At 39.0% G+C, this 22,549-nt stretch overlaps 1 non-coding gene across 1 annotated transcript; it reads left to right on the forward strand.

The window, feature by feature from the left end:
- Positions 1–15,001: 15,001 nt before the first annotated feature.
- On the forward strand, positions 15,002–15,107 carry LOC141597890 (small nucleolar RNA R71). Its single transcript, XR_012523101.1, has one exon. It is a non-coding gene; the product is annotated as a small nucleolar RNA R71 (small nucleolar RNA).
- Positions 15,108–22,549: the final 7,442 nt, after the last annotated feature.

The raw sequence follows: 22,549 nt of genomic DNA on the forward strand, positions 1-22,549 counted from the left end.
TTGTCGTATACCTATAAAAAATAACTAACTAAACTGACTATATAGCTAGGGAAGTCAGGTCGATCTCCTCAGGGAGGCAAGATATCTGTAAAAGTCCGTCTATTTGGTCACAAATGGGGGGTGTTTATAATTTGATTTCTAAACTAAAAAGGTTTAAAGGAAGAGAAATAGAGAAAGAGCAGTAAAGGCAGAAAAAAGAGTGATAAACTATCAATAAAGAGGGGACATGTCAGGATTTCGGTTTACTACGGTAGTCTAGTGACTCAACTGTAAATAACTTAGATAAATTACTTGCGAGATAGATATGGAAAGGTCCTTCCGGTCCACTTTCTATCCTAAATTACCACTAACTTAACTTCCGTCCTCGTCAGGGTAGTCTACTGTTCATAGCAGGTCTATTTAGTCCAATCTTCCGATCCAGGATTATATTTAACTAGATTAAAAGGATGACTCAGAAGCGTGCACTCAACTAAGTCGGTAAATACAGTTATATTGCTATGGGGACAGAATCTCACAATTAATTCGTCTAACTTATTTACTACATCGTCACATTTCTACCGTAGATTCCCTAATCCCGACATGAAACAGATTTAGCTACTCATATCGCTATTAATACTGTCAATACTAATAACAAAGAAATAACCAACATTCAACATGATAAAACAATAATAAAAATGCATAAAAAGTAATTAGGGCAGAAATTAAAAGGAAGCAGAACAAGTGATTAAGACGAATAAAAGAAAGATTTGTATTAATAGAGAGAAAGAGATTACAATCGCAAGAATGCGGCGTAAAGAACAAACAAATCCAAGCTAAATAACCCCGAAAGCAAAGTTACAGTGAAGGAGAAAAGTAACGCAGTCCTTTTTTGTGAAGATCAGGAAAATAGAATAAACTTAGATAGAATAAAATGTATGATAAAAGATGCTAATGACCTAGTTGACGTATGCTTAAATAGAAAATATGCTAAGTCCAAAAGCTAAAACAAGTTCACGGGCTAATTAAAGCCCACGCCATCAAAAACCACTCGATCGAGTAGTCTGAAACCACTCGATCGAGTAAAACTCCAAGAAATCAACTCGATCTAACATAAATGTTAGTCGATCGAGTAACCTCACTTTTCAGCTCTTCTTGATCGAGTATAAAACTACTCGATCGACCAACCAATGCCATAGAAACCACTCGATCGAGTAATAAAACCACTTGATCGAGTATTCTTCCTCCAAAACAGCTCAAACTCGTGACCGACTGCCTCGTAGACCGTGCCTTCACGCATCCCAATGCAAAGTCTCACTCTGGAAAATCCCGTCTCCTCAAAATGCATGCAAAAAGGACGAAAATGGTACGATTTCACTACTTTCGCGTTCATTTCTATAAAATGGACAAAACGAACCAAAGTAGCCAATTCGGGGGCAAAATGCAATATAAACAGTACGAAAGTACATAGAAGTACGTGCTAAAATAGGCTAAAAAGACTATACAAAATGCACGTATCAAATACCCCCAAACCGAACCTTTACTCGCCCTCGAGTAAACTAAAATGCAACTAATGGAACGGAAATGAAAACTCAAAGCTAGCTTAACTTGTCTACTTGAATCAATTTAATGCAACAAAAATTAACAATTATAGCTAAGCAATCAATACGCAAACGAGTTATAAGCTGTTCGGAAATATAGCCAACCTATCGACCTTGCAAGACCAACAAAATCGGACTCTCTCGTGGTCACTCTTCTTTCATGAAGTAAAGGGTGAATGTTATATGTAAAAGAGAGAAAGAGAAACAGTCACTCACCTAACTGCGACCTACATAGCATGCATGCAACAAAAATGAAAGACGATTCAAGTACTTATGCACACACTCTAACCAATAATGTCCGTCACAGCCGAGGGCTTACAAATAATATGGGAATAGTGAGGGTTAGGTAAGAAAAGGCAAAACAAGTTATGGTAATGTGGAGGTAAAAGCGTCAAGCTAGTTCCTAAACAGGACCATATAAGACCGTTCAATTCTTAGCCGACTGAAAAATAGAGTACAAGTGCCCTTCATTTGGCATACAGCTCACTAATCTCATACACAATCTCCTCAAAATATGGAATAAAACGGAGGAGTGAGACCGTCACAAGGTAGAAGGTGAACACAGACGACTCAAATAGATAACCAGCTCAAATTTTTTGAAACCTTTCTTCTTCCTGGCTTTTCACTGTACACGTGATTTTTCTTTTTTTTTTTTTTTTTTTTTTTTTCATTTTTTTTCTTTTTCTTTTCACATTTTCTTTTTTTTTTCTTTTTCCAACTTTTTTTTTCCTTTCCTTTTTTCCTTTCTTTAATTTCCACCAACTCCAATCATATACACTCGGGCCAAACTGCAGACGGAAAATCATACCACAAAAGGACATACTAAACTAGCTTGACTAGGCAGGCTCAGTTTTGGATGTAGCTAATGGGTCAAAAAGGCAAGTTTTGGCTTAAGTGGAGCTAAATGGGTGAAAATATAAGAAAAAGGAAAAATTTGCAAGCACCTCCCTACATGTGACACCGACCACAAACCCGAATGTGTGCACTTGACAAGAAATCGAATGTCATAAAAGTGCAAAATGACGAACATGCTATGCAAGTTGTACTACTCTCAATTCCTAATGAACTGGTCATGAATATCACCAGTTATGGGCTATAAACCTCAGAAATTGTAAAGTAAGTTGCCAATTTATCAGGTCAAGTCTAAACAGTCAGCTATATTTGAACAAAAACTCGTAGACTATGCGTATGACAAAGCTAATAACCATCAATAGAAGTGCAAGGCTCAAGTAAAATGACAAGTTATAGTGCAATATCATCACGGAAATAAACCGTTCCGACTCAACCTATATGCAAAAGTAAACGTGAATATTTTTGAAATTTTTTTATTTTTAATGAAATAAATAAACAATGCAGGCTGAAATAAATAAACGTGAATGAAAAATGAATGCAAATGGAGACTCAAAAGGATGCAATACCCTCCCCAAACCAAAACGGACAACGCCCTTGTTGTCCTCCAGCATACACCAGCAGATATATACAGGGGAACGGGAATATACAACCAATAAAGAATGAAAAATAATAAAATAAAAAGGAGACAAAATAAATAAAAGAGTGAGATGGACATACAAAACACGAACTTCCCCAAACCAGCCAGAAAACTAGAGAAGTGAGTAGACCACCAGCTACTCGTCAACCTCCTCGTCACTCTCACGCATGTCCTCCACCGTCACCGTGAAGTCCGGGTCTACCTCCTGCTCTCTCCTCCTCCTGTGCTCAGCTCGAGCTGTCTCCGCCGCCGCTGCCGGGTCCTCGTCCTCGTCCTCCTCACCCGCAGACTCCGGGTACCCCTCAGCCAGGTACCGGTAAAAGGAAGGGTGTGGCCAACCCTCTGGGATCGGACGGTGTCGCCTCAAGTGGTACTCGTATAGAGGGAACAAAGTCAAAGCTATGTCCCGCTCCATACGAGCCTGTCTCTCTACAATCTCAACTAACAAACCGTCACGACGCCCTTGGTCCATAACCGAGGATGCCTCAAAGGGTGGTGGAGGTACAAAATTAGCCGGTAGGACCGGCTGTGTATGTGTCTGGTCGGCGGGTGCGGGAGTAGGAGTAGGAGTAGGGATCGGGGTAGGTGTGGCCGTGGAAGGCTGGCCACCCGTAGAAGGTGCGGATCCCTCTCCGGTCTCAAGTCTACGCCGCTTCTTAGCGGCGAGTAAAGTAGTAGGTGGGCGGACACTAAGGTGGTAGTCAGGTAAAGGTGGAAGTCGGGCGCCCCGTGCAATAGTAGGCAAAGGGGCTAGACGAGGGAGGGTGTCACAAGGTAGGTCCATGGACAAGGAACCGTCTATCTTTCAAGTCCGGTAGTCAGAAGTAAGACAGGTCTGAGAGTGCATAGACGCTAGGCTCAGGTACCTATCTCCCTCTAGGTACGGTAAGTCAGGGGGCCAGGCAGGGAAGAGGGAACGGGCAAGAATGGTGGCTATGCCACCGCAGACAATAGATCCCGTGACCTTCTCCCCCTGGGCCAGGAAGTACTGGGCGGTCATATAGGCAATGTTGAGGGTGAAAGGACCCTCGCAGTCAATGTTCAGGTAACCGCCTAAGATGGAGAGCTCATTGTTGTTGATGTTGTTTGGCTCCCTACGGCCAAAAATGGTGCTCCCCATCAGTTTAAGAAAGTAACGGGCAGGAGGAAGGTGGACCGGAGCGAGCTTTCGCTCGGGAAAGGTGGTCTAGGCCAAGGTCCGCCAAAGCTGACGAATGACCTTCCTAGGGGCAGCAGTGTCGCCCGTAAAGGAAAGGCCGAATCTGGTACCAAACTCCTCCAATGTCATCGAAAAAGTCCGGTTGAACAACCGGAAAGACACGGAAAGACTAGTGGGGACAGCGTCATGTGCCCCGGAGGAGAAGGTGAAGGAGATGAAGAACTCAAGGCTCAGCTCCAGAAAGCTATGGCCACTCATAGTGATGAGTCCGGCCATCCCCGTGCCCCGTAAAAGCTCACAAACTGGCTCGTAGAAACCGAGCCTCTCAAGTGCCGAACGGTCTAAGAAACGGGTAGGGAGAAAATCGCAGCCAACTAAGTTATAAAACCTCTTACGATGTACACCATTAACGAAAATTACCTGCGGGTACTCAGGGTGGGAGTCGAGGGAGTCGTCCCCTCAGACAGTGACCGTGCCAGAAGGAGTAACAGAAGTACTAGGAGCTGGAGTAGCACGAGCACGACCACGACCATGGCCCCGGCCTGTAGAACCTGAGGTAGAAGACCATCCAGTGACGGTAAGAGGAACTAGGGCAGCCCGTAAAGCAGTTGAAACTGCGGTTGAGTCCGCCACAGGTGTGCTCATCGTGGCTGAAGTAGAAGCTGTGGCTGGTGTGACCACCACTGAAGAAGAAAGACTAGCAGCAGTGCTAGCAGTGGTGGTGGCTGTGACTGTAGTGGCAGCTGAAACAGGGCTAGAAGCGATGAACACGATGCACCGGCGGTGAAACTAGAAAAACAGAGGTACTGGCGGTGCGGAGACGGTAGTAACAGCAGGGACTACCGTCTCAGACAGAGACAAGGATGGACTGGCAGTAGAGCTTGAAGAGGGCATCGAGCTAAAACCCATCCTGAACAAATAGGGCAGGGGAAGTTGATAAGAAAATGGCATGAAAACAGTGTGAAAACAGCATGAAGTCGGCATGAAAATTCCCCTAACCAGTCAAAAAATTCGACCTACAGCACAAAAATTCCCAACTTTTTCCTTAAAAATTCGAATACAGCAGGTAACAGCGATAGGGTGCGGGTAGCAGGCAAAAATGGCAACCAATTAAGCAACAATAGAGGTAAATTAAGCAAATGGCAGCAGCACAGACCAATTTTCAGTCGAAAATTTCGACTGTAAAACCCCCACTACAAGAAATCCTGTTTCGGGCGACTACGATTGCATGAAATCGATCGAAAAGCAAAATGGCGGATCGAAATTGGTAGCGAGCACGAGTAGCAAACCTTGGTCGCCAATTAGAAATCGGGCGATGAAATCGATCGCTAAAATTGGCGGTCGACAAAGTAGTCGCCAAATAGCCAAATTGGCGACTAAAAGTAGTCGCCAATTTGGCGTCGATAGCAACAACGTAGTCGCCAAATTGGCGAGTGAAATCAGTCGCCATTGTTGATTTTCAGTCGCCAATTTGGCGACTACGTTGCCTATCAGTCGCCAAATTGGCGACTACTTTCAGTCGCCCAATAGTCGCCAATGGTACTGGCATATCAGGAGGTTTTGTTTTGGATTTTCCGTTTTGGCGACTGAAAGTAGTCGCCAAAATTACATTTCAGTCGCCAATTCCACTGTAATTTTGGTATGAAAATTCGGTTTTTCATACTACCCTATCCTTTTCATTGCTCGTACCTGCATTTCTATTACTACAGCACCAACTTTAGCAAACTAAACTCACAACACAACACAAATGGAACACCAATAACCAAATCTCATATATAAAATGAGAATAAACCAAGTTACCAACAAATCCTCAACAAACCAAATCCGTCACAAGTCTAACTAACACTACCCACTACCATGTTCTTAAGTTTTGGGAAAGGGGCACATAAGTCAAGTAACAGGAAAAAAAGCACCCGCGCCAAATCCACCTCCTCCGGATGGATCATTAGGATCTTGCCAATGGGGACGAGGACCGGAGTTGCACGAACCGAAGAAGGCTTCCATTTGATCGAACTTTGCTTTCATTTCCCGCATTTGTTGATCCCTTTCGGCGTTTAGGCGCCTTTCTTCGGCATTTTTGCGCCTTTCTTCATCAAGTTGTGATTGTAAGACACTTACAATTCCCGGCTCATAAGTTTGTTTGGACTTTGAAGAAGTCCTTGCTTTTGGCGCCTTGAAGAAAACTCCATGAGCTTCTCCGGTTCCATATACCGAGCCCTTTTTGTACCCCTCAACCAAGTCAAACCAAATATCATTATCGGGCCTATCGGGGGTGTTCTCTTTTTCACGCAAATGCATCCTACAAGTGAAACCAAATATCATTAAAGGTTATTTTTTCATGAAAAATTTATCTATAATATATAATGTTATCAAAGGAAATTGACTAATTAAATGAAACATACATATAGTTCCTTATCTTTCGCCTTAGTCCAATGCCTAATACCCTTATCATCAACCTTGCTATGCGTGTCTGCAAAGAGCTCGGGAGCCGTCATCTCTACCTTACCTTTTCTCTTCCCCTTCTAAAAACAAACAAAGAATAAATTCATGGTTTTCACGGTTAATTTTTTTTTAATAATTGCATCTAAGGTGTTATGTATACTTACTCCCAAAACACGATCCAAGAAAGAACGAGATCCCCCGTAGTGAGTAGCCTCAACAATGCCTTCTTTCTTTCCTCCTCTTTTGTTAAGTGAACCTCGCTCCGACTTTATCTTAAATTTCGGGGTTTCACGTTTCTTCATTAGACCTTCATATGCGTCACCTAAAATTCAAAATAGTGTTAGAAAAAATAAAATGGTTACGTAAATTTATTATAACTAAATACAAGTAATCAAACTAATAAAATAATACACACCTTTCAAATGCTCGGGCTCCTTTTTCCTCTTCACGGTCTTATAGATGACATCTCTGTATCTTTTAGTACAAATATGATTGTACCTTTCACGGTCCATATACTCCAATCCCGCCGGCCAATCAAAGGATTTCTATAAAAAGTTTTTATTAGTATAAATTACTAATTGAAATTTAGATATAAATTAACAGATTAATTATATACAAAAATATACCCGAAAGATGTTGAACCATTCTTCTTTTTGTTGGGGCGTAGCGTCACGTTAACAAGTAGGAACATCCCCTGTCATCTTCTGTTTCGTACTTGCCGAACAACCACTAACAACCGTTCTGCAGTTAAACCTGAAATACAATATGTTAAATACAAGTACGAGTTTATATTAAAAAAAGAATGAATATTGTAACTTTAATGGAGTATATGAAATGATTATATGAGTAACATATATCTTACCAAAGACCAGCCGGATCAAGTATCATCTTCCCATCATTAGTCCACTGAATCTCGGGTCCCTGATCTGATGAGTCATCATTGGTCGAGTCCTCGACCGACGCCTGCTCAATCTCCGTCTCCTCTTCCTCTAAAGAAGACGTACTACGACGCTGACTACCCCCGCCTCGCTGTCTACCTCGTCCTGCGCCACCTCCTGCCATCTACAATTGCAAAAAAAAAAATATTAAACAATGTTGTTAGTAAAATAAAAAACATAATTGCAATAAAATATAAAATAAAATTAAACAATGTTGTTAGTAAATTTACCAAAATAACTAACACTAATCCTCATCATCTTCTTCATCAGTTTCATCCTCATCCTCATCCTCATTTTCATCCTCCTCCTCCTCATCATCATCATCATCATCAACTTCTTCATCATCATCATCATTATCATTATCTATTTCCTCCTCCCACTCCTCCAACTCTATATCTTCTCCATTCTCTTCCTCCTCTTCCTCATCTTCCAACTCTTCACCCTCTTCATTCCCATTCTCGTAACTGATTTCTTCAATTGGAGACAAAATGGTGCTACTTGATACTACTCCTTCTTGGAAAAAAGAGGTATCTATTTTTGATCTTGCCTTTGTCTTAAAGACTGCCCACCATTGCTTTTGATTTCTATCATTCCTAGTGCATGGATAAGAAGAGAAATACACTTGATGAGCTTGATGTGCGAGTATAAAAGGGTCATACTTAGAATATGTTCTAGTATGATTCACTTCTATGAGTTTGTAACGTTCATGTACTCTTGTTCCGGCTATAGAATTGTCCTTCCATTCAACCTTGAATAAGACAGTCTTATAAGCACCCTCTCGCCCATTATAGCACATCTCAAATATTTCCTCTACTATACCATAATAGTCATTGTCATCAAGAGAAGAAATAGTGACACCATAATTGCATCTAGCCTTCTTTTTACCATAGTTGAATGTATGAAAATTGAATCCATTAACTAGGTATCGATTCCAAGTTCTAACCATTCGTGAAGGACCAGAGGCTAAACTCCTTATCAAATCATCTTCGATATTCAACTCAATAACATGCTTCTTAAACCATGATGGAAATTGCTCCTCGTGTTTATTCCAAACATCATCCCTCCTCACATTAGGATGCTCTTTCATGAAATCAGTCACAAACTGGATTTCATATGGTTCTAAGATTTCACAATTAGATAGAACGTAAAGGTGAGCACGATTATATTCTTTGTCATCCAAATATCTTGTTCCCCCAATCGTTGAGCAACCTTCATCATCATGAGTTTGAAAAAACTCGGGTAAACTTGCATCAATTTCATCCTCTTTGTCAATGTTCAAGTATTTTGCCTTGGTTTCTATATGTTTTTCAAAGTAAAGCGAGCAAAAATTTGCAATCTCTTCTGTTAAATATGCATTGCATATAGAACCTTCTACCCGAGCTTTGTTACCAATTTTCTTCTTCATGTGTTTAAGATACCTATAATATAATTATAGAGCTTAATTAAAGTTGATAAAGTTAAAAAATTAAAGTGTATAAAAGAATAATAGTTATAATGCCAATAATACTAGTTAACTTTTATTACCTTTCAAATGGATACATCCACCTATATTGGACGGGTCCTCCAACTTTGGCTTCATAAGGCAAGTGAACCGGTAGATGCTCCATGGAATTAAAAAATGTAGGAGGTAAGATCATCTCAAGTTTACACAATATTTCTGGTATTTGCTCTTCGAGACGTATCATGTCCTCAACGCATATTGAGGAAGAACATAAATCTCGAAAAAATTGACTAATCTCAACAATTGCATTCCACACAGTAGTCGGGAGAAGATGTTTCAAAGCAACGGGTAATAATCGTTCCATGAAGACATGACAATCATGGCTTTTCAAGCCTTGCAACTTTAGCTTCTTCATATCAACACATCGTTTAAAATCCGATGCATATCCATCTGGAAACTTCAACTTTCGTAACCACTCACACAATACCTTCCTTTGAGCTTTGTCAAGAGTAAAAATGGATTTTGGCTTTGACCCGTCTTTCCGAATGTGCAATTTGGGACGGTCACAAAATTTCTTTATATCTTTTCTTGCAGCAATAGTATCACATGACTTTCCTTCTATATCCATAATCGTATGAATCAGTAGCTCAAAAAAAATTTTCTCTATATGCATTACATTTGTTCGGCAATATTTTTGGTTGCATACATTCTTTGAAGTCTTGGAGGGATTGGAAAGTAAAATAATGGCGGGTTTATTGATATTGGTTTTTTACTTTTTCCACCTCTCTTACAACCCTTGTTGCCTTTTTTTCCCCTCAAAACAATATCTCCCTCCCTTGTCTCATATCTATCTCTTTGACATTTCTTGCACTTGTCAAGGAAAGCATCATCTTTCCAAAAGAGCATACATCCTTCGGGACATGCATCAATCTTTTGATGCGGAAGTTGAAGACCTTTAACTATTTTTTTGGTATTGTAGAAACTTCGAGTCATGACATTATTTTCGGGGAGAGCATCCTCAAGCAAAGAAGCAATGGCATCAACGGCATTAAATGGCATATTAAACTCACATTTCACCGTTACTATCCGAGAGGCGGCTTGTAACAATGACATTTTGCTCCCTTCATATAATGGTTGTTCAGAAGCTTTTAACATGTCAAAAAAAACCTTTGCTTGTGGATTTGGTGGTTCTTCTTCATTCATTGCAAGATGATCGTCATTATTGAAAACATTAGACTCAAAGGCATCAACAACCATATCTCTATATGGGTTTTCATTTTGTTGGATTTGAGGTTGTTCGGGAGAATATGCTTCCCCATGAGAAATCCAATTGTAATAGTTTGGACAAAACCCATTTGTATAAAGATGTTCTTCTACCTCTATGTCATGTAGATATTTCACGTTTTTGCATTTAGTACCAGGACATCTAAGTTTATTTTTTACCAAATCATATTCATCATTTTGTTTAGCAAATTCAATAAATCCACGAACCCCCTTTATAAATCTAGCGGTAGGACGTCTCTTCTTATCTACCCTTTCTTCGTACATCCATCCACGTTCCAATCTCTTCATTTTAATCTAAATAATATATAAACCATAATTTTAACAATAAAACATAGAACCATCTTTAACAATAATCCATACGAACTAATTAACTATACTAATTAACTAAAATTATATTAATTAACTCATATTATACTAATTTATACTAATCAACTAAAAATATACTAATTTATAGTAATTATACTAAAATTATACTAATTAAATAAAATTATACTAACTATACTAATTTATTACTACTTTTAAGAATACTCCTTATCAAACTAATTAAAATAATTTACTACCTTTAAAAAACCAAACTTTATACTAACTTACTAACATTACTAACATTATACTAATTCACTAACATTACTAACATATAATAATTTCCACCTTACTAACATTATACTAATTCACTAAACAATATAACCAATAAACAAAATCAACAACACTAACAACACTAACAAAACTAATATTAAACAAAATCAATAACACTACTATAACTACAATCATCACAAATTAATCCCAATTTCACCAAAACCTAATTAAATTACATTTAAAAACCTAATAATCAACACAAATGTTTATATAAACATATCAAATCATCCTAATACTAATTACAATAACAAAAATAATCTAAAATTAAACAAAGTAATTGAAATTTAAAACAAATAAAGAAATTATACCTTCAAATAGCTTAGGATGAACCGAAATAAGGCACCAACTCTTCTTCCCGACGTCGAGGTGGTCGGTGTGATGGTGGTCGGAGTAGTGATCGGAGTGGTGGTCGACTTAGGTGGCCGGAATAGGTGTTGCGGTTGGGACGATTTTTGTGTGTTTATGTTTTAGTAAAGTAAGAGAGAGGGGAGAAAGAGTCCCGTGTTGTTGCGTATAATAAGTGACTGGGCGACTGATTGGCGACTGAATTAGGGTAGTCGCCAAATTGGCGACTGATTTCAGTCGCCCGTTCTGAAAATCAGTCGCCAATTTCAAATAGTTGGTGGAATTTGGTAGTCGCCAAATTAGCGACAGCTAGTAGTCGCCCAAATTTTTTTTCAGTCGCCAATTTGGCGACTATTTTTTCCTGTCGCCATTTTCAGTCGCCCGAAACAGGATTTCTTGTAGTGCCCTAATCGCAAATTTCTCGCAAATTTCGAATTTAAACATGTAAAAATAATGAGGTACGGGAATTGATCATCAAGCAAGACAAATAGGGCATACATTTGCAATTATAGTCGACAAATTCGACCAAGTAAAGAATTACGAAACCCTAATCCTAATTCACTTCATAATAAGCAAAATTAAAGAAATTAAAATGCAAAGAAGTGTAGGAATTACTTACTTGATAATAAGGAACCTACTAATTGCAATTAATCGACAATCAACAAGCAAAGATGACGATTTTTGATAGAAAAACCGCGAAACCCTAAAATCCTCAATTGATCGTGTAAAAGGGCGTGAATCAAGGGGAAAACAGAGGGCTAATGACGATTAATTAACAAGTAGCAAAATGTAGGTGGCGGATTTGGCAAATGGGCAAGAAATATGGGGGATGTGGGGTGTTTTGATCGCAAATAATAGGGAGGGAGTCGAAAATAATGAAGGGAATGAATTAACAAAGAAAAAGAAGGAAGTTAAAGAAAACTCCTTGCGTGTCATTTCCCAAATCACTCGATCGAGTGGTTTAAAACTAATCGATCGAGAGCTTCATGTATGCATCTTCTCGATCGAGTAAAAAGTTACTCGATCGAAAACTCCCCTTTTCAGCTTTAGTCGATCGAGTAATAAGGAATCACTCGATCGAACACATTTCACTCGATCGAGTAATTTTTGTACTCGATCGAGCTCTTTTCCTCGTGTAAGCTCTTGAATTCGCCATTATTCCTTTGAATTTGCGTCTAATTCCCCAAACCTGCATAAAAACACTCCAAAAAGATATCCCAAAATACCAAATACGTAAAGTAACAGTCTATAGTCTCTAATCTACGCTAAAAATCGTCCAAATTCTAATTGTCCTAATTAAAAGTAATAAATAAAATTCAACGGAAAATTTTAAAAAAATTGTTTTTACAATTTGTTACACGGGGCATTTCCCCGCTCACTTCTCAAGGCAATTCAGTAGCCCCTCGGAGGGCTTCTGACTGGAGGACGTCATCTCAGCAACATTAATCATCCTCTTCAATTTCCACGAGCATGCATTTGAATCATAAGGAGGAGTACAGTTGACGTCCACATACGCGCGAACTTTTCTCATCCTTACTCCTTTCACACCGGCTTTGGCATCGTCACTCCCACTTTGACTGACATTAATTGCACAATACCCTTTGACAGCTCCTGCATTATTTTAATCTGTACCTGCAGCAAGGAAAACAGCCGAACTTTCCACCTTTTTGCTCTCAACCTGAGGCGGAGGGGTCACAATAGCAGCATAATATTCCAAATTTTCATTTGAAGTGTCAATAGGAGGGTCAACAGAAGAGAGGGCATTGCAAGGCTGAGCTTGCATGGGAGCCCTTCGGAACTTAGACTGATGGAATATCAATTCCTCGTCCCCAACCTGAAAAGTCAATGTCTTGCCCCCGACGTCTATTACTGCACGGGCAGTGAATAAAAATGACCTCCCTAAAATAATAGGGGTATGGGCATCTTCGGGGATGTCAAGTACAACGAAGTCAACGGGAATAAAGAATCTCCCGATCTTAACAGGTATGTCTTCTATGACACCCAGTGGCAGTGATATGCTATGGTCGGCCATCTGAACAGTTATATTTGTGCAATTAAACTTTGTCAAACCAAGTCTCTTAGCCAAAGACAGCGGTAAGACAGTCACGCTAGCGCCAAGATCGCATAACGCGTTATCAATCAAATGGGTACCAATATGACACGGAATCGAAAAACTACTCGGGTCTGACTGTTTGGGAGGTAACTTGTTCTGAACTAGGGCCGTCCCTACTTCGGTCAAAACTACCGTCTCATGATCATTAATGTGCCTCTTACGCGAAAAAATTTCTTTCATAAATTTAAGGTAAGAGGGTACCTGTGTCAGCAGTTCGGCGAATGGCACAGTGACTTGCAAGCTTTTCAGGAGTTCGGCAAATTTGCCAAATTGTTGATTAGCTTTAGTACTTTGCAAATGCCTCGGGAAGGGCACCGTGATGGGTATCTCGAGTCCCTTGTTCCTCTCTTCCAACGTGTCAGCCGGATCAAGCTCCAAATCCTTCGAACGCTTCTTTCCTCTCGAACGAGGTCTTTCAGGCGATTTTTCACTCGATCGAGCACTAGCAGGCTCTCGATCGAGTTGTTATTTATCTACACTATTCGATCGACCAAAAATACCATTCGATCGAGCAGTTTCTTCAACAAAGTCACTCGATCGACCAAAAATTTCACTCGATCGAGTAAGTTTTTTTTTCCTGTTCACTAGATCAAGTAGAAAGTTTACTCGATCGAGTCCTTTCTTCAGCAAAATCACTCGATCGACCCCCTGTAATCACTCAATCGAGTACTTTCCTTGTCGTCAGGTCCTTTTCTTCACCAGAACACTGTTCATCAGCAATAATTTCCTTCCTCGGGTTTGATTTCAACACGTCCGGTCCCTCATATGAACGACCGCTCCTCAAATTAATTAAATTTACCATCTCGTGTGGATTTTTATCACCTTGTGATGGTAAATGACCCGGTTTCCTTGTGGACTGGTTCGCGGCTAACTGGGCAACTTGAGTTTCAAGTGCCTTGATAGATGCATCTTTTTGTTGATCACTCAGCTGCCACTGCTTTGTCAAAGACTACAACATCGTTTTCAACTCACCTAGCTCACTTACTCCACCAGAAGATGATGCACCTTGATTAGGTGTAGGAAAGGAAAGAGGCTTTTGAAAGCCTTGTTGAGTCTTATGTGGAGGGACATACGGCTGCTGGTGCTGCGGAGGAGGGGTAGGATTGAGCACATTTTGACTTGTCCACCTCAAATTGGGATGGACTGCCCCTTGGTTGTTATAGTAGGAACCCCCTCCTTGCCTGTATTGTTGAAAGGCAAGGACCTATACCTTCTCCGTAAGACAGCCAACAGCAGTGTGACCGTCGTTGCTCCCACACCTCTCACATGTGACAGTCTCCCCTCTAATAAGCAAATGCACTGTCTGTGGCTCCCCAGCAGAATGTAGCTCCGACTTATCAAATCTAGCATTCATGGCTTCCAGCTGAGCCACAACTTGCTTATCGACTGCATGAACTGTTCTAATACCATCCCTTGGGTTTCCATACTCAGCACAGTGGTTCGCCATCTCTTCAATAAGAGCCCATCCCTTATCATCGTCAGTGTTCTCTTGGAATCTTCCATTAGATGATGCATCAAGTATGGCTCTGTGATCATCGTACAGCCCATTGTAGAACTGGTTGAACAGAAACCACGGATCAAAACCATGGTGAGGAAGAGACCTCACCAACTTCTTGAAACGGGACCATGCTTCATAGAAAGTCTCATCTGGTGCCTGCTTGAAACTTGTGATCTTTGCCCTAAGCTGATTGGTGTATTTGTGGAGGGAAATATCTCTTATAAAAAGCAAGAGCAAGGGTCTCCCAGTCTCGACCCCGCGGTCGTACGGTCCAAATCGATCGGCCACCACTCCCAGGGCCGAGTCGATCAAAGAAAAAGGAAATAGAACCTCCTTAACCTTGTCTTGAGTTACCCCCTTTGTGGCGGGGATAGTAGAACAGTAGTCCTTAAAGACCTCCATATGCTTCCTCGGGTCTTCACCTGCCACACCTCTAAAGAGATTTCTCTCCACCAGATTGATATAGAAAGGTCGGATGTCAAATGTATTCCCATCCTCAGTCTGGAGATTGAAACCCTTTGGAATTGATGATGCTTTAGGCTCCGAGTGACTAGCAATGTTCGACATCTTTACTGGTGTGCTTACAGAACTGGAAGTATCTTCTTCAAAAGATGGATTTTCTGTAAAAAGGAAATGCTGAAGCTCTGGTTCGAAAGCACTCAAGTCTTCCATTCGTGATTCTCTCTGCAGACGGAGTCTATGCCTAAACAGTCTCTCTGGCTCAGAATCAGCTGAAACTAACTCAAACCTATGTGACCTGGGCATACACAACACTGAAAGAAAATAAATAAGAACTGCCTCAAGGAATAAAAATTCCCTGAGACGGATAAAATAAACGATACAAAGACAGATAGGCCAATTGCCTTCCCGGCAACGACGCCAAAATTTGACAGCGCTGTCGTATACATATCAAAAATAACTAACTAAACTAACTATATAGCTAGGGAAGTCAGGTCGATCTCCTCAAGGAGGCAAGATATCTGTAAAAGTCCGTCTATTTGGTCACAAATGGGGGGTGTTTATAATTTGATTTCTAAACTAAAAAGGTTTAAAGGAAGAGAAATAGAGAAAGAGCAGTAAAGGCAGAAAAAAGAGTGATAAACTATCAATAAAGAGGGGACATGTCAGGATTTCGGTTCACTACGGTAGTCCAGTGACTCAACCGTAAATAACTTAGATAAATTACTGCGAGACGGATATGGAAAGGTCCTTCCGGTCCACTTTCTATCCTAAATTACCACTAACTTAACTTTCGTCCTCGTCAGGGTAGTCTACTGTTCATAGCAGGTGTATTTAGTCCAATCTTCTGATCCAGGATTAAATTTAACCAGATTAAAAGGATGACTCAGAAGCGTGCACTCAACTAAGTCGGTAAATACAGTTATATTGCTATGGGGACAAAATCTCACAATTAATTCGTCTAACTTATTTACTACATCGTCACATTTCTACCGTAGATTCCCTAATCCCGACATGAAACAGATTTAGCTACTCATATCGCTATTAATACTGTCAATACTAATAACAAAGAAATAACCAACATTCAACATGATAAAACAATAATAAAAATGCATAAAAAGTAATTAGGGCAGAAATTAAAAGGAAGCAGAACAAGTGATTAAGACGAATAAAAGAAAGATTTGTATTAATAGAGAGAAAGAGATTACCATCGCAAGAATGCGGCGTAAAGAACAAACAAATCCGAGCTAAATAACCCCGTAAGCAAAGTTACAGTGAAGGAGAAAAGTAACGCAGTGCTTTTTTGTGAAGATCAGGAAAATAGAATAAACTTAGATAGAATAGAATGTATGATAAAAGATGCTAATGACCTATTTGACGTATGCTTAAATAGAAAATATGTTAAGTCCAAAAGCTAAAACAAGTTCACGGGCTAATTAAAGCCCACGCCATCAAAAACCACTGGATCGAGTAGTCTCAAACCACTCGATCGAGTAAAACTCCAAGAAATCTACTCGATCGAACATAAATGTTACTCGATCGAGTAACCTCACTTTTCAGCTCTTCTTGATCGAGTATAAAACTACTCGATCGACCAACCAATACCATAGAAACCACTCGATCGAGTAATAAAACCACTCGATCGAGTATTCTGCCTCCAAAACAGCTCAAACTCGTGATCGACTGCCTCGTAGACCGTGCCTTCACGCATCCCAATGCAAAGTCTCACTCTGGAAAATCTCGTCTCCTCAAAATGCATGCAAAAAGGACGAAAATGGTACGATTCCACTACTTTCGCGTTCATTTCTACAAAATGGAAAAACCGAACCAAAGTAGCCAATTCGGGGGCAAAATGCAATATAAACAGTACGAAAGTACATAGAAATACGTGCTAAAATAGGCTAAAAAGTCTATACAAAATGCACGTATCAGGGCTAGTGTCGACTAGTTTTATTGGACCATTTGATTTTCAATCATTTGGAAAATGCGAATCTTATCTCCTTTGCGAAATGATTTGTACTTCCTTTAGTGGTAAAGGGACACGAGCAAGTGATTTGTTGGGACTAATACATGCCGATGTATGTGTTCTAATGAGCATCACAGCAAGGGGAATTTATGACTACTTCGTCACTTTTACCGTTGATTTAAGTAGATATGGGTATATTTAATTAATCAAATATAAAGTGAAGCATTTGAGAAATTTAAAGAATTTTTAAATGATGTAGAGAACCAATTGAACAAAGTACTAAAGCATTACGATCCGATAGAGCTGGTCTTTTATGTGATAACACGTCAGTCTTGACAAACTTCCAATTACTTCACCATATATGTTTGTAACTCACAAAGCTATCTCTTAAGAAGATAGATGTATTTCTAAGAGATAGGGTGAGAGTAGATTAGATCGTCACAAACATGACTTATAGTTATTGTGTTACTTTTTGAAAGTAATGGAACTATAATCTATAAAGATAGAGTGGGAGTATACCCCACATGTCTTATTGTTAAAATGTTGCTTTTCGAAAGAAATGGTATTATGACCTTGTCCCAAATCGACCTTGTTAAAAACGAGCCATAGAATTAAAATCCAAAAAATTGTAACTCAAGAGTAGATTTAACTTAAGGCGAGGGTCTCCTTAAAAGTAAATAGAGCTTTAGAGTACCTAAGTTCATAGATTGACATGAAGATGTTAATCAAGATAAATAATGTTAGGAATTGCCGCATTTTATTTTAATGAAGAATGGCAAATGATAATTAAAAATTCGCTTTTCTAAAATGGGAATTTAGAAAAGGATGTGTTTGGAACACAAAACCTTAGATAAATATCTAAGAATCCTAACATATTATGAGTAGCTTTCTTAAGTGATCCCAGAATGGTCTTAAGCAAGCATTAAAGGATTATACTTTTCGTTCGTGTGATAATTGAGAATGGTTTCATTCACGTGATTGAAGAATCATGATTATACATGAAGTTAAATGGGAGCGAGAATTATTTTTCCCATGTCTTATATGTTGATGACATATTACTTATTGAGAATAATGTACCAATGCTCTCTTCTGTGAAAGAGTGATTGGGAGACTTGGAAAACGTGCGAAGTATTCTAGATTTTTGAATATATGTGAGAGAATATTGGCATAGAATTGGGAGTCTTATGATGATAAGATCTTTCATATCTGTTTAACATCAACAAGGTTGAATAGGTTATTCATGACGATGAAAGTGGAATTACTATGATGGAGTCATAGTCGTTCACTGAACCTATTATGTTATCGATCACATGAAATAATTTGCTAATGTTTCCGCCATTAGAACGATCATGTATGCCAACAGACGCACATGCCATGATGTTACATATGCTAAGAGCATAATAAGTCAATAACAAGTTAATTCCCATGATAGGGCTTGTGAAACACTTAAAGAACATCCTTGAGATTCTTGAGAAGAATTAAGGATTCGTTCATATGTTTGGATGATAAACTAAGTTATATGTTGAAGGGTTGCACAAACTTTAGTTTCCAAACCGAAAAGGATTTGTCGAAATCCTAGGCTGATTTTATTGACTTAAGAATAAGAGACTAGACAAGTGTTTTATTTTCGTGCATTGCAAATTCTACATAAGGAATCTAAGTAAATTGTGATAAAATGGTAAACGTAGGGAATGAGAGTAGATTCCTCTACCGAAGATTTTATCACAAGTTATGTGATAACAGTGGGAGCATCTTTCAAGTGAAAGAGCCTAAGTCTAGCAAGAAATCTAGACATATACTTAGATAAATTCATGTTATTAGAAATAACATTGAATAGAAGGAAGTAGCAATTCATAAAGTTGAATTATATAGATACCTGGTATATCCACTTGCGAAGCTTTTTTTGCATTTCAACAAGTGTAAAAGGTACACTAAAGATTATAAGATATGAAGTAGTAATAGTGTATTGACTATTCATATATGATAATCGCATTTATCGTTTGAGTTTTATTAAACTCACCCATTACTTTGTTATATCCAAATGGGTTGTAGAGATAAGTTGAACCTCATTAAAGTGAACTGGATTGACATAGTATTCGCCCCTAGTTACTTATAGAAGGTGACGTCTCAAAGTGACTAGAGTCTGATGCGATTGATGGCAAGTTCAAGTACCATAGAGTCATATGGGATGACTCGGTGAACACATAGACATACTGTATGGGACACTCTGTCGAGCCGTAACCGCTTATAGAGTTCTGGTAATTCATAAAGCCTGGTCGTGGCAGAGCTGCTATAGTATTCTTATAAGTCAATTCTTTTGACTAAATACTATTCGCCCAAGTTGGCACAAATTTCTGATTGGCTTTGATTTATGCTCTACGACTGTCGTAAATGAGGTCAAATGAGTATATTTTGGGTTATGATGAACTGTGGCTAAACAAAGGGAATAGTGCGATAGGAATTGTCCACCCCCTTGTTAGGGTTATTTGAAATCTCAAGGCCACTCCAGGAGTAGTGAACTGGAAATGCGTGGCCAAGCTCGGAAAGTATCTATGGTAGATAATTCCGGTCAGACAGTTACACTCCAAGATCGAGGAAACCGCTCAAGATATGATCAAATGCAAGTACGAGCTACGAGACATCTTGCATTGAGTGGGAAATTATAATAGGACAAGAAAATTGGTGACGCACACTTGTCTCGGACAAGTGGGAGATTGTTGGAGTATGTGTCCTCAACAATAGTGCGATCACATGTTTAAATCTCATATTAAGAATACGTAAGGGATGATTCATTTATATAGTCAACTGATCAACATTTATCAGTAATGATTAGCTAACTAGAGTTTGACATTACTGTCGTTTGACGGTGGTGATCAGTTGATCCCTTAAGGTCACACCCAAAGGACAATTTTCTTAATAGACAAATTGATTAATTGTATGACGATACATGTTAATCAATTCCTTAAAATTGAACAATTAAATTGTGAGAGAGAATATTTATATCTTATTGTAATGGGACTAAATAAGATTTATTTTAGTAATTGAAATATTTTATTACTAAAATTGTTTATTGTTTGTGAAACAATTGAGATAAGAATGAATGGTTAATTATAATTACAATATGTTGTGAATTATAATTATATGACCCATTTTGTTTATGTGATCAAGAATCACTAGTCAATTTGTTCTATGTGATTTAATTAATTTATAAAATGATATTTATTTGATAAATATGCATTAAATTAATTTGAGTTCAATGAATTATAATTATATGACCCATTTTTGTCATCAAAGGGAATGGGCACCAAAAGAAATCAATTTGAGTTCAATGAAATGAAAAGTGAAAGAAAGTTTGCAAAAATGCATCAAATGAAAAGAGGAGCAAAAATAGAACTCCTAAAGCTTCAAATATAAGGCACCCTCACTATATATGGGGTGACTTTGAAAATGTTCAAAAGAAATGCAAAGAAAAGTTGAAAGTTGTCAAGTATTGAAATGCCAAAAAATCAAAAAGAAATGGCAAAATAAAGTGTTCTCAAATGTTATATGCCACAATGAAATTGGGGGGAAAAACAACAACAAAGCAAACTCCTAGAATGAAACTCAAATACTATTGATCCCTTATCCATCGTATCCATTTTTGTGCATGGTAGAGAGGGGACGACCCTTCTTCTTGTCTAGGCAAGAGGGGGAATTCCGCGATCCTCCAGTGTTTCTAACACCATAGGGAGTCTATTCTTGACAAAAGCATTTAACGATTGAGGACAAAGGTACCCTAGCTTGACACAACTTGGAGGTGATTTATTGGTATCCTTCTAGGCTTAGTAGTTTGAAGAAATTGCATCTATGAAGGAGTGTGTACCCTTGAATTACTTCCCTTGTAGATAATTTTCGCCACTTAGATGAGGAAAGTGGCTATTCTTTTGTAGATGCATCCATTACTTGATTTTGTGTGCTTAATGTTTGGATGTGTCGCCATTTTGGCAAGACCCACCTTGCCTTGCAAGAAGGCATCCTACCTCATGGTTGTCTTATTGTGAGTTGAAGGGGCGGAGTGAGACCCGCTAATTGTCTCATATCGGTTATACTAGTAGGTTAGTTTAAATAAAGGTCTAGTTTTTGTCATCTCTTTACTCGGGACGAGTAAAGGTTCGGTTTGGGGATATTTGATGTGACCATTATTTGAGCATATTTAGTCCCCTAAATGAGCCTATTTTGCATACTATTATAACATTCCTTAGCCATTTTATCCGTCAAAACCTTCCTATTTGCTTTTCTAGTGCATTTCATATGTTTTGTAGAAAAGGAGATAATAAGGCGGAAATTCCCGTCTTTCGTGCATATTTGGAAGCTTATTGATGATATTGAAGGGACTAGTATGAAGTGGAGGCAAGAATGATGACCAAAGATGTAGGAATAAAGTGTATATAGAAGGATCAAAGGGTTAAAAGTAAGAATGACAAGAGGGAAGGCATTACAAGAAGAAATCGCTCGAAAACCGAACCAAGGGTTGCTCCTTTGGCTCTGAAAATATGCTAGATGGAACGGCGTCGAAAAAACAAGTGATCTAGGCTTTTGAATCACTCCAATAGGAGTCCGGATGAGAAAATGACGTCCGTTTTACAATCCGAGCTCAAACGAAGAAACTATTCGCCAATCCGCGCGTCCCGAGACTGAAGACGCCCGTCTTCCCCTCAAGACGCTCGGATTGCTAGACAGAAGAAAAAAATAAATACACAGCCAAGAATCCGCCCGTCTTCCCAAGAATCCGCCCGTCTTCCTACAATCCGCCCGTCTTCCCCACAAGACGCCCGGGCAGAAATCACCAAATCCGCCCTTCCCGTGCTAAAGACGCCCGGATTCCAAGGCAGACCAATTTCGTTTCTTCAAGCTTCAAGAAAGATGTCCATCCTTCCAAAAAGACCGGCGTTTCCTTAAGTAGGGACTTAATCGTCATTTAAGCCCTTAGTTAACCCTAATTCTTACACCTAACCCCCATTATATATACCCCATTTGTAATAATCAAACCATCAAGTTTTTAGAGTAGAAAGTTTCCTTAGATTAAATCAAGCTTTCTTAGATTAGATTAGGAGTAGATTAGAATAGATTAATCTCAATCTTTCCACAAATCTCACATTAATCTCTCCTTAATTATTGTTCAAGTTTATTATTTCAAGTTCATCACTTTTGGGTAATTGAAGATTA

The sequence above is a fragment of the Silene latifolia genome, chromosome 8 (assembly GCF_048544455.1).
Source record: "Silene latifolia isolate original U9 population chromosome 8, ASM4854445v1, whole genome shotgun sequence".
Classification (NCBI taxonomy): Eukaryota; Viridiplantae; Streptophyta; class Magnoliopsida; order Caryophyllales; family Caryophyllaceae; genus Silene; species Silene latifolia.